Source organism: Nematolebias whitei, chromosome 10, assembly GCF_014905685.2.
Source record: "Nematolebias whitei isolate Nwh7 chromosome 10, NemWhi1, whole genome shotgun sequence".
In the NCBI taxonomy this organism is placed as follows: domain Eukaryota; kingdom Metazoa; phylum Chordata; class Actinopteri; order Cyprinodontiformes; family Rivulidae; genus Nematolebias; species Nematolebias whitei.
The window spans coordinates 45,242,504-45,255,717 of record NC_056507.1 but is presented as its reverse complement, the minus strand read 5'-3'; positions in this window follow the sequence as shown (position 1 = coordinate 45,255,717).

Sequence of the window (13,214 nt, the reverse complement as noted above, 5' to 3'; positions counted from 1 at the left end):
AAACACAATATCAATGTGTCTAAAAGTCCTCACTGATGATGCACAATGAATCTGGTCCAGATCAGATGTTGTATCACTGAGCTATAACTGTAGGAATAATGTATGTGGCACTGGGGAGGCTATTGGCCACTTATCATGGATACCTGTTCAAGGGGCTGATAATGATGGATCATAGTGATTTTGGTGCACCTCGGCTGAAATCTGTGCAATTTAGAGCCAAACGTATTGCAAGGCGTCACTTCTTAATTTGCCACGCCGCCAAGCCCACATCTTCAAGCAAAAACGGTTTGTGCTTTAAATCAAGTCAACCATATTATCTGTCATCTAACACAGGCTCATCCTGATTAGGTCATTGGTGTCAAAGAGGGAGCATTCCAAGTTGAAAAAGAGCCTTCCTGTTCTGAGGGGGCGGGGCTTTGATGAAGTCCAAATATGACTACAGTAGATCGTTGGGCATCCAACAGGGATGAGTCATGCCAAGTTTCGTGCATTTTGGTCTTTCAATGTGAAAGTTATAGTGTTTGGAATTTTATGGTGTGAAGTGAAACTTTGAGGCCTGGCCACGCCCCTTTAACATATACTGAAACACAAGCTTTAGATAAATTTTACTCTCCAATGTCTTAAGGGCATATCAACTAAGTTTGAAGGCAATCCTTCAAAATTCCTAGGAGGAGTTTGTTAAAATTCGCAATTAAAAACACCCAAAAATTACCTTTTGACCCAAAATGTCCGACTTCCTGTTGGTTTTGGACCAGGACTCCAAGACACTTTTTCATAGGTCCTGAGAAGATACAGATGTTCACTGAATTTCAGAATTATCGGTCCAAAAATGGCTTGGGGCTGAAGTTTTAAATTATTCTAGGGGGCGCTGTGGAGGCTATAGGCCACTTATCATGGCTTCCTGTTCAAGGGGTGGATAATGATTGATCATACTGATTTTGGTGCACCCCGGATCCAAACTGTTGAATTTAGAGCCAAACATATGGCGACGGCGTTACGTCATACTGCGCCACGCCGTGCCGCCCACATGCTCCTCCCAAAACTGTCAGTGTTGGAAAGCAAGTTACACCAACATGTCTTCGGTCACTGGACACACTAACATGCTGATCAGGTAACAGGGGTCAGATAGGGATCATTCAACGTAAAACTTTATAATTCCTATTGTCAGGGGGTGTGGCTTAAGTGATGTCATGATTTGACCATTCAGTCTTGCAGGGACCGGATGTGGATCAATCACTGAAGGTTTGATGTCTCAGACAGTTTTCTTGTAGGAGCTATTAGCGTTTCATTTTTCGTGGCGAGATGTCAAACTTTGAGGCCTGGCCCCGCCCCTTCAGCATGCTCTGAAACGAACCGTTTAGATAACTTTGCGTCCCCCATTCCTTTAGACCAAAATGACCAAGTTTGAAACGGATTGAGCGAAATCCCTAGGAGGAGTTTGTTCAAATGCGGAGGCTGTAAACCGTCCAAAAGGTGTGAAAATTGGGCCGGCATTCCAAAATGGCCACCTTCCTGTTTATCGTACAACATTGGTGCCAGAGGGTTTTCTGTGCATCTTGAAGATTTGGACAAGTTTACCCAATTTCATGCTTCTATGACAAACTAAGGTTAATGTGGAGGGTAATTTGAAATTTTCTAGGTGGCGCTCTTGAGCCGTTTCTGTTTTGATTTTTGCCACGCCCTTAAAATACATAATTGTTCAACAGTCCTGATGCGTCCGCCCAATTTGGTGAATTTTGGGATATAATAAGGCCCCCAAAACGCCAATTCATTTGGCGGAAAAAATTGTGGCTTGGGCCTGAACAGGGCGATTACAATAGGCCTTCGCAGCACTTTGCTGCTCGAGCCTAATTAGAGAGAGGAGACGGTACCAATAATAAAGCTGGTCTTGCATTAGCACAGACTACACAGTCTATATAATTTACCTGTTCTGCTGCATTCTCTACATACTCTATCCAGTAATTGTTCTGAGTAAAACCTGTCTCTAGGGCTTGTTTTTCCTCATACATCACATCTGTCAAATAGGACACCTCTTGGTCTGGTTCAATCTGACTTTCCTCCCTCTGAACCACATTTATCCTAAATGTACCAAGTGGGTCTTTACCTGAAACATGAACTCCTAAAATATAATAATCACTGTCTTGCCTTTGAGGATTTCTTAAAGTCAAAATAAAAGAATGACACATTTTCTGCTAGACATCTGGTGCGCTTTGTCAAATCTTGTATAATCGACAATCGTTCCTTTAACGGAAACTTTCCTCTTCTTGCCTTCTCTGGTCTATAACCCCATTCAGTAGGTCCTGTATTGCATAAAACACAACTCAATTCCCTACAACCCATGCCATGCCTGTAAGTCACACAGATATACTTAACTGCCCAAGCAAAGGACTCCTGTTTTGCTCCATAATAGACTGCAGAACAAAGATCATACTTAACTGATGCTGTGACTCCTGGAGTAAAATTAAACTGTATAAATCCGGCGGAAGTAGATTTCTTTGACCTTCTAATCTCACAGTCTTTGTTCACCTGAATCTGAACATCATCCAACACATCTGCAAACTCTGTTTTACCTGTCTCTCTTCTGGGCATGGAGTGAGAATTCTCATCACAGGTCCTGTTAACATTATTGCAAACAACCACAGACGAATCTATCTTAGCTTTAGTTTCACACCACAGGATGAAGCCTGTCATAAAAGTAATTCCCAAAAGAGTTACCACACTTAACCTGATTACTTTGTAATTCATTATTTCTAATCTGGTTCCCTAAAACATGTAATTGTAACACTCAATATCTCATTTTATGTAATATTCTAAATATTCTTTGATTTTGTTCTCAAGTTGTATCGTGGACTTGGAATAGGTGGTTGACGCTTCACAGCTGGAGATGAAGGTTCAACATCATTCTGGACTGCTGCTGCCCCGTTCAGTTCAGCCAAGTCCTCTTGTACCTGCTGTAAAGTGTGGTGAGCAGGGTCAAAACTTTTAACACAGTACATCTTATGAATCCAATTACTGAGCTTATCCTCAGTCAGCCAAACTTTTACACACTGAGATGTTACTGCAGCTACTTTGTAGGGACCTTGCCACCTGGGTTCTGTCCAGTTGAATCGAGCCACCTTCCATAGAATCCAGTCACCTGTTTCCATGAGGGTACAGTTCGGTTCTCCCTCCTGAGACTGGATCTCCTGGATTTGTTGAGAGATATTCATCCCAGGGGCAGCACGGTGGCGCAACTGGTAGAGCTGCTGCCTCTCAGCGAACAGGTCCCTGGTTCAAATCCCGGTCCAGGGGCCTTCTGGGTGGAGTTTGTGTGTTCTCTCCGTGCATGCATGGGTTTTCTCCGGGTACTCCGGTTTCCTCCCACAGACCAAAAACATGCATGTTAGGCTGATTGGTAACTCTAAATTGTCCCTAGGTGTGAGTGAGAGAGTGAATGGTTGTTTGTCTCGTTTGTCTCTGTGTGGCCCTGTGATGGACTTGCGACCTGTCCAGGGTGTACCCCGCCCCTCGTACAGTGATTGCTGGACATGGGCACCAGCGACCCCCGTGACCCAAAATGGAATAAACGGGTAAAGATAATGGATGGATGGATGGATATTCATCCCAGTATTATTAAGCTTCTTCATGTACTCTGATATGTCATGATGTTGTATTTGTAACATAGTACTTTCTGAAGGCAAAGTATGAGTAAAAGGACATGGCATTCTCCTTCCTGTAAGTATCTCACGTGGGCTTACATTCAGAGTAGTATTTGGGGTCAACCTTAAATTAAACAGAACTATGGAAAGAGCTTCAGGCCATTTTAATTTTGTATCTGCACAGACTTTTGCCAAATTTTCCTTAAGAGTGCAGTTAGCTCGCTCTACTAACCCCTGAGAAGCTGGATGATATACAGCTCCAAACTTATGTTGAATGCCAAATATTTTTTCAACTTCTCTTAGTTCCTCGTTTGCAAAATGTGTTCCATTATCTGATCTTATCACTGCAGGGACTCCAAATCTGGGGATTAATTCCTTTGTCAACCATTTTATCACTTCTTTTGCTTTTTCAGTCTTTGTTGGGACAGCTTCAACCCATCTAGAGAATGGGTCCCCGCACACAAGTAAATATCATTTTCCATGTACTCTATTTTCTGCCCCCATATCAGAAAAATCAATAACTATCTCTCTCCATGTTGCATGAGGTAGAGGAAAGCCACCAAGTCCAGTCTTAAGTGTAATCCTTGGATTATGATGACATCATATCTCGCAGGTCTGTGCAAAATATTTAGCTATATCTATCAACTTTGGATGCCACCATTTCTGTGATATCAAGTCAATCATCTTTGAGCTAGCACAGTGCCCTCTGCTGTGAGCCTCTTGACACAACATGTTCAACAATCCAGCTGGGGCCACCATCCTGCCCTGATAGTTTCTTCAAATCCTGTCAGGACACTTTTGGGCTCCCCGTTCTAGCCACACCTGTTTTTCAAACGGAGAAGCTGCATTTTATAATTCTTTAATAGTTTCCAGAGTGAATTCCTTATCAAAATACTCTTCAGAATCCTTTTTCTCATGTCTCTGGATCATCTGTGATCTCAAAGTGTAACCTGCAAGTGTTTTGGCTGCCTGATCCACCTTGTTGTTACCATGAGAAATAAAATTATTAATTTTTGATGTCCCTTGCATTTAATGACTGAGACCTCTCTGGGTTCCTGTAACGCGTAATGCAATTCAAGTAGTTGTTTAAAATGTCTGACTGGTTCTCCAGAAGAAGTGACAAATCCTTTCCTCCTCCAATGGGAAGATCTACATATACTGCTTGAAAAACATAAGCAGAATCTGTGTAGAAAACAACAAAGTCCATGCTCAATAATCCAGGTATAAAATTCAACATTTTTCAGTCAGGATATCTGGACAGTTTCTTTGTTGTTTTCAACGAGTTTGACAAGACTGTCAACAAGGAAGAGGGACGGCAATGGAGGAGGGGCGTACCAAAGAGACCATCTAATCACAAGCAGAACTGGTTTGTTCCACTTTGGAGTAAGCTGTTAGAGGAAGAATCAGTTTTGTTGTGTGTTTCCTTGACTGATGAAGCCTTCCGGATCGAAGGTGAAACTTTTCAGCCCAAAAAAACAAACTGTCCAGATGACCTGACTGAAAAATGTTGGACTCTGTGTAGATATTCACCTTTTTTCCTGCTGCTACATGACAAGCTACTGTCAACGCTCTGAGCTCAGCTAACTGTGCTGAAGCTGGCTGTGGGATTATTTCTGCCTTGATTTCAACAAAACCTACATCTTTTCCTTCCACAACAGCAAAGGCAGTAACTAATGTTCCCGTTTCATTCCGGTGACTGTGTCCATCACAAAACAATATCATATCTGGATCCATTATGGGATCTTTAGAAAGGTTCTCATGCAATCTCATTTCCTCTGTGGTGTCACTAACACAGTCATGATCCTGTTTTGTATCAATCTCTGCAGCCATGTTGACACTCTGGCTCGTAAAATGTATGTTTGATTTATGTAGTAATTGTCTAAGATTTTCTGTTCTTTGTGCTGAAAATGTAAACAAAGCCTGTGAGTCGAGGAAAGACTTCACATCATGAATTGTATGAACAAAAATTTCATTTCCCATCATTATATGAGCTGTCTTTAGAGCAGCTTTGCCAATAGCCGCTACATGTCTTACACAGACAGGGTGACCAATCTCAACTTGATTTAATTTAGCACTGTAGTACATCAAAACGTGTCTCTCGAATAAGTCCCTCCCCTTTGAAACAAGACGGCATTCACAAATCCGTCTTTTTCATCCACATCTAAGTGAAATGGCAAAGAGTAATCAGGACACTGCAGAGAACACGCAGAAAACAAAGCCTGTTTTAGTTCCACAAAAGCCCAGTCTGTATCCTCTGTCCATTCCAGTGGAAACATATAATTTTTATATCCCACAGCTGAAATTAGGCTTCTCAGAGGAGCAACTTTACGACTAAAATCTGGGATAAAGTTCTTACTGTAATTGATCAAACCCAAAAATGTCATCATCGTTCTAATATCAACAGGTTTAGAATTATGTAAAATGGACCTCTTCTGAGATGGTGTCAATTGTAGGCCTGAGCAAGAAATGACCCTACCCAGAAATGTGACTTTAAAACGGCCAACCTAAAATTTATCTTTTGACACTTTGAATCCATACTGAGCTAAATGTCGAAGCACAATCTCAGAGGCCTACATAACATCCTCTGAAGATGTAGCCGCTAAAAGAATGTCATCCACGTATTGTAACAACACCACCCCCTGTGGTAATGGCAAATCAGCCAGCACCTGTTTCAAAACATGATTAAAGATGGATGGAGAGTCTACAAAACCTTGTGGCAGCCGAGAATAAGTGAATTGTTCCCCCTTATAGGTAAATGCAAACAGATCCCTCGACCCCTCCTCTAGGGGTATAGAAAAGAAGACGTTAGCCAAATCAATACAAGTAAAACACTTATTCTCCGGTTAAATTGTATTCATCATGACATATGGATTAGGAGTACCATAATTAGTAGGTACAACAACGTTTTTAATGGGCCTCAAATCATGGACCATACGATAATCAGATTTACCAGGTTTAAGAACAGGATTAAGAGGTGTGTTCTAGAGTAAGACGGTAGGCTGTAAATGGTAAATGGACTGTACTTATATAGCGCCTTTCTATCTTATTTCAAGACACCCAAAGCGCTTTACAACACAATCTGTGTCCTCATTTACCCATTCATACAGCACTCTACTAGATCTCTACAAAGCTAATTGAACAAATCAGGTTCGATAGATGACGCTTTTGTCCTTGGGTACTCATGTCCCAGGAGAAATTGATAGTCAGCCTGTCTCCAAGGCCATTGGGAGTCAGATTAGATAAGCTTGATTTTGTTTTTCTTCAGGCAGACAGATTTTTTTTTTTTCTTCAGCCTTGAGTCCATCTGGGCGTTCTGGTTCCGAAAAAGACTAATTGTGGAATTAAGTTTCACTGATCCATGCTATGAGTCTCCTTCAAAGTCGAACCCACCACGCTGACGAGTCCCAGAAGCTGCAGGTGGTCTGCGATTCTCAATCGCCTCCACCTTACGGTTAAGTTCGTAACGATTCAAAGTTCCCACAGCGAGTACCAGACCTTCACGCCGGTTCCCCAGGACCTTGTCGCTTTGATAAAAAAATCTTATCAATAGAGTTGAACGCCCACAATACCAAATCCATAATCTTCTTAATTTATGTTCGGGAGATGAGACCCAGGTGCTTCAGACAGACAGAGAGCAGAGCAGGAGGAAGGAAAAAAACGGGGGAGGAGAAAACAGAAGCTGCCACCTCGATGAGAGCCTGGGAGGAAGAGCATCAGAGGCAACAAGGGTTTCAGTGTCTTGCCCATGAACACTTGGACATGTGACTGTTGGTGGATTCGAACCCCCAACTCTCGCATTGGAGGACGACTGCTCTAACCACTCAGCCACAGCCACCCCTGTAACACCCGGCAGCTAACAATCCTTTAATTTTTTGCTCAGTACCTACAATTTGTTCATTTCTGAGTCGATATTGATGTTGGAAAAATAGGAACTGTTCCTGGTTTCAGAGTAATTGAGACAGGTGGGACACTCAGCAAACCTACATCCGTAGAGTTCCTGGCCCAAAGTGTATCAGGCAAACTGGCTAACAGTTTTTCCTTATCAACATGGTCTGTGTTTTCTCAGCCATGTGTTCTTGGCAGATAATGTTTCTCAGGCACCAGTAATGTAATCTGTGTGTGATCCTGTAAGTGTCAGTCTCTGGAGAATAATGTAAGAGAGGATTTTGTGTGGGCACCCATTCCCGGACAGCAAGACAGCACCTTATCATAGGACCTAAATTATTTGCTTCACCACCACTCGTGACCTTCAGTGACACATGAGGAGCTGATACATCACCAAGCATATACAGTTTTGTCAGCGGTTCAGGCAACATTACAGCTTCTGCCACTCCCTCAGGACCAACATAAATGTCCATCAGTTCCACCACTGGGTATTCACCAGTCTCTTGACAGTGTTCCAGAAGACCCGCCCAGAGTTCATCATAGGCCTCGTCACCACACAGTTCATAATTCAGCATACAGTGGGCCTTATCAGGAGGCGAGTCATATAGTCTTATGACATTGATCCATGCGTTCCAGTTGTTGAGGGTGTCACACAAGGATGTAGTGGGAAAATCAGGCACAGCCCCCCACCAAACTTCAGCTTGAAATTCAGCCGAACAGGACTCATCCAAAGTGCCAAGGGTCTGGATCATCTGATGCAGTGAGTGTTTCACCATCACACAGCACTGAACCGTACCATCAGGGAAGGTTAGCTGTACACTGTTAGGTGTCATCATCAAAGTCACATTCTAATCACACAGAATGTCCCTTCCCAGCAAGTTCACTGGACATGAGTCCGAAATCAAAAAGGAATGTTCAAAACGCAGATTATTCCAAACATAAGGAACATATTTGGACAGGGGCCACTCCTCAGTATTGCCCGAAAATCCAACAACAGGTACGGTATTCATAGATTGAGGGAATGGGGTGTTAACTGTTGAATACCTGGCTCCTGTATCAACCATGCACATGTGATTTTGGCCTTTAATGGTCACTGAAACCAAAGGTTCAGGATACAAGACGCCACCTACTGCTGATCCTGGGCACCCCTATTGAACTGGAAACTGACCTGGGGCCTGATGACGAGCGAGCCCCCGGTAATGGGCCAGGCTGAGTAAAGGAAGGAGCAGTCTGTGGTGGTCGATACTCATCATATGGGTACTGAAGAGGTGTCACTTCCTGTCTCAAGAACTCCTGGTTAGCAGCTGGACACTGGTTAGCCCAATCCAAGAAAACCATACAGAAAACACATGTCTGTGTGCCTTCAGTCGGTTGGGTCCCCAACCTCTGTTCTATGACACAACTGGGCCCTGAGGTCTCTGCTGATACGAATAATCAGAGGAGGCAGCAGGACCCGTAACAATTGGAGGTGGCTGTAGTTGAGGCATCTGTTTAGCATGTACTTTAGTGAGATTTATCTTTTCATGTAAATCTTTCAACTGAGCCTAAGCAAGCTGAGTCTCTAAAGACCTCAATTCCCTGTCATCCAACTCTTTCTTATCCAAATGTTGGTCCACAAAATGTACTACGTGAGCTGCCCACAAGTCATAATCCATCCTACTCAGGCCCACAACAGAGGCCAAACAGTTCTTGACCTCATCTGACAGAGAGCTCTCCACAGCCCCCCTAAATAACAACTGTGTAGTGGGGTCAACAATTGGGTCATGACCAGTCCTGTTCTCCCACAACAATCTCACTCTAGACAAATATATAGTGCCCCTCTCTGTAACTGTATGATGTATTTTGCACAAGTCTATTGATTTCATAGAAATAGGATATTTCTCCCTGATAACCGGCCACAATGCCTGTACATGCTCCTGCAAGGTACTGCTATCTGGATCGTGTCGAGTACCAGCAGCCTGTTCAATTTCATTCAGGCTCCCAAATGATGTGCATGCTGTAAAAACCCACCTCCAATCTCCCAGGCATGGTACAATTCCAGCACAGGCTTCTATAAAGGCCTTAATCCATGAATTTCCACCTTTCTGAATATCTGGCAACTTTTCTTTAATCAGCTGTGTGTCTTGTAAGCTAAAAGGTGTATAAGTATGTTTGCGGACTCCATCTGCTGTTGTGGAAGTCACCAAAGTCATCATAAGATGTGGAGGCGAGGCTGAATCATTACATGAATGAACATTTGCCGAACTCCTAACTAAACGACATGTACCATTGAGCAACACGATCATCTGAAGACTGGGGACCCTCCAATTTATGTTCAGAACCACAGGGCCTGAATTCAATAAGATCTGCTTCAACAGGATGTGGAGAAGCACAGGCACCATGAACAACAGGATTATATGAAGGACCCATTGTCTGCTGGCTGGAGGAATGATTAGAGGATGAGGACTGTGAAACATCCTCCCCCCTGCTCTGGTTATCAGCAGGAAAGACAGATGCACCTGGGTTGGAAAAGTCTCCCATTATTCGCTGTACTTTACTTTGTAACATGTCACTATCCTACAATGATTTAGATTGCAAAACACCCCTTGTTATCAGAAGTAAGTCAGAACCGGTACCAGGCTGAGCTGGTTCTTCAGACATGTGTCCTCCTCTCATAGAATGAACCGTCAGATCACTAAGAGGCATTTGTTTTTGTATGTCTGAGAGCAGTTGATTAACAGCTGCATAAGGACTTTTGGACTCATAGGGTGGGGGGCAACACCCCATCTAAAGTCTCGGAAGGAGTAGTGGAAGGAGCCGTGGCAGTCGTACCAGGCACCGAGGTAGAAAGCTTATCAGCACTCAGTAAATCAGACTGGAGACAAACTGCAGGCATCTGTTTCGCGCTTCTCAGAGCAACAATCATGGGGGACATTACGTCTAAAACAATCTACAGTTCCTCTTAAATTCATCAGCCTTCTGCCACTTCCTATACTTTTTTCTGCTAAGAAGGCTAGCACCAAGCTTGTCATCCATTGCCAGCCTACATGCCTGATCAGCTTGGATCAAAAATGTATTAATCCATGGAATAGATGGAGGTGGATCCTGAAAAGGCCCAAACATACCCCTTTCTCTCATAAGTTTTACCCATCTGACCATCCGACATTTCTCATAAGAAATCTCTTTTTCTGAAACCTTCTGACTCCATTTCTGCCAAACCTCGGCTAATACAGAGCCCAAAGACCCTGGCTTATAGTGAGAACAATCATTCAAATACTTGTCAGTCATAATGATATGTATACACGTGTATTCAGAGCTTGTAAATGACACGGCGTCCAGTCAGCAGATTTGGGAAAGAAGCTTCTAGATTGTCTAACACAATCCGCTTGTCCACTGGGGTTCAAATCAGTCCACTGACTGTTTTAATTCACTTGCTCTGAAACACCACAAAAATAATAATAATAAACATTAACCCTTATCTATCTATTCCACCCCAAGACAGAAACACAGCAATGGTCAGTCACTGGACTGTAAGAACACCTATTGATGTAAACTCCACCCACAGATATATGAAAAATAAAAAATCTGTCCCTGTGCTTTTTTTTTTTGTAGTATTTTTTGTAACTATTTATTTAAAACCAACGGCTCTTTATTATTCTTATTCATTAATTTATTTTGTATTACTATTCCTGTTTCGTGTCTGTACACAAAAAGGGAGCGTAAGCAGTTCCTGGGAGGTATCTTTTACTTGTATATTATGGGTTTTTTTTTTTTTTTTTTTTTTTATGCGGGGGAAGGTGTTCTCAAAGTCTGCAGAAGAATGGACCCGTTAGTACAAGTTTAAAGTGCACAAGCGATGTCTATACCCATTCAAATACGAGCACGAGTGTCAGAGCACAAAGTAACCAACAAATCAGAAACTAATCGAGGGACGGCTAAACCCCGGAGAGTTAATGTGTCAACAGCAGGTATTACCAAAAATAAAAACAGAACAAATCTAGAGCCCATCCACCGAAAAAAAAAAAAAAAAAAGAAATGAACAAATACTGGAGCTAATTCCTCAACAGAGCCCATCCACCCAAAAAAAAAAAAAAAGAGAAACAAACTAATTCTGGAGCTAATTCCACAACAAAGCACATTCAACAACAACAAAAAAAGAAACGAACGAAATCTGGAGCTAATTCACCAACAGAGCCCATCCACCGAAAAAAAAGAAACAAACGAATTTTGGAGTTAATTCATCAACAGAGCACATTCACCAAAAAATAAATTAATAAACAAACGAATTCTGGAGCCAATTCCTCAACAGAGCACATTCATCGAAAAAGATTAAAAAAAGAAGAAACGAACGAATTCTGGAGCTAATTCATCAACAGCACATTCACCACTCGTCTCCTCACCTGAGGCGGGAGCTCATAAACGTGTCCTACCGTCCGTGGACGGTACAAGGACACATAAAACAGGGGCAAATGAACTTTAAGGCACTTATTAACTGTCCCTATGTGTGATTATGTGCTTTCGACTTACATGTACAATATTAACGCTGCGAAGAAAGGCACACAAAAACAACAGTTTTAACCTTAGCTGTTTAAAACCGCAGAAAGTCCACGGTAAATATTAACCCATCGAAAATAAACACCATCCACAGTCAAGCTAAAAATTTGCGTAACCAATGGCAGAAATTTTCATAAAGAGGAGTTCTGCTCACCTGAATACGAAGGCGCCTGGTTGAGACTGCAAATGGAGCCGACCAGCCGATGGAGGAAGCTCACAACTGCTCCCACCCCGTTCCTGCTTCAAGACCCTGAGCGTTGGGGTCACCAAATTGTTACGTTATTCAAAGGTCTGAAGCAGGCTCTGAAACAAATGTGCACAGTATTATTGCAGGTTTATTGTACAGATAAGTGGAAATTACAAACTCACATGACGTTACCCATTTCACCTCAACACCCGCCTCGTTAACAGAGTGCATCACATTTTTCTTCAGAAACTGGTCACACCCCTTGGTGTTGTCATTTCTGCTCATAGGACAACCTACTCTTACCATGTGACCAGCCTCTCAGCCAATAATACTTCTATCGTTGATGTAAATAATCAAGTGTCAGGCTTGTTGCCATAGATATCATATAAACACTAGATACAGCATTGACCGCTATTGCCTATTGGCGTTGACGAGCCGTAGGGCCGCCATCTTGGAACGGTCACCCGCTCTACTCAGCGTAACCTGTTTAGCAGGAGCAATGAAGTATCTGCGCGTTTAATCAGTCATAGCTGAATACTAAACTCATTCTCATGATTTTTTCCCGCTGTAAATCTTAGGCGTACAGCCATTAAAGCTGAACACATGGTTCAGTGTTTTTAAATATTCTTGGTGTTATTTTATTAACACTAATAAAATATTCTTATGACAAATTTTACAAAACTCACAGTCACTGATACATTTTTATTAATATCTATATCTATATACATTATCTATACCACTGTCATATATAAATACATACACATTTCAATAATTTTCTTACATACACACATTATAATATCGCAATCTTATATATACATTTATATCCATTTTATATATACACATCTCAACATCTCATGTATATATACATATATATATATATATATATATATATATATATATATATATATATACATACACACACACATATATATATATATATATATATATATATATATATATATATATATATA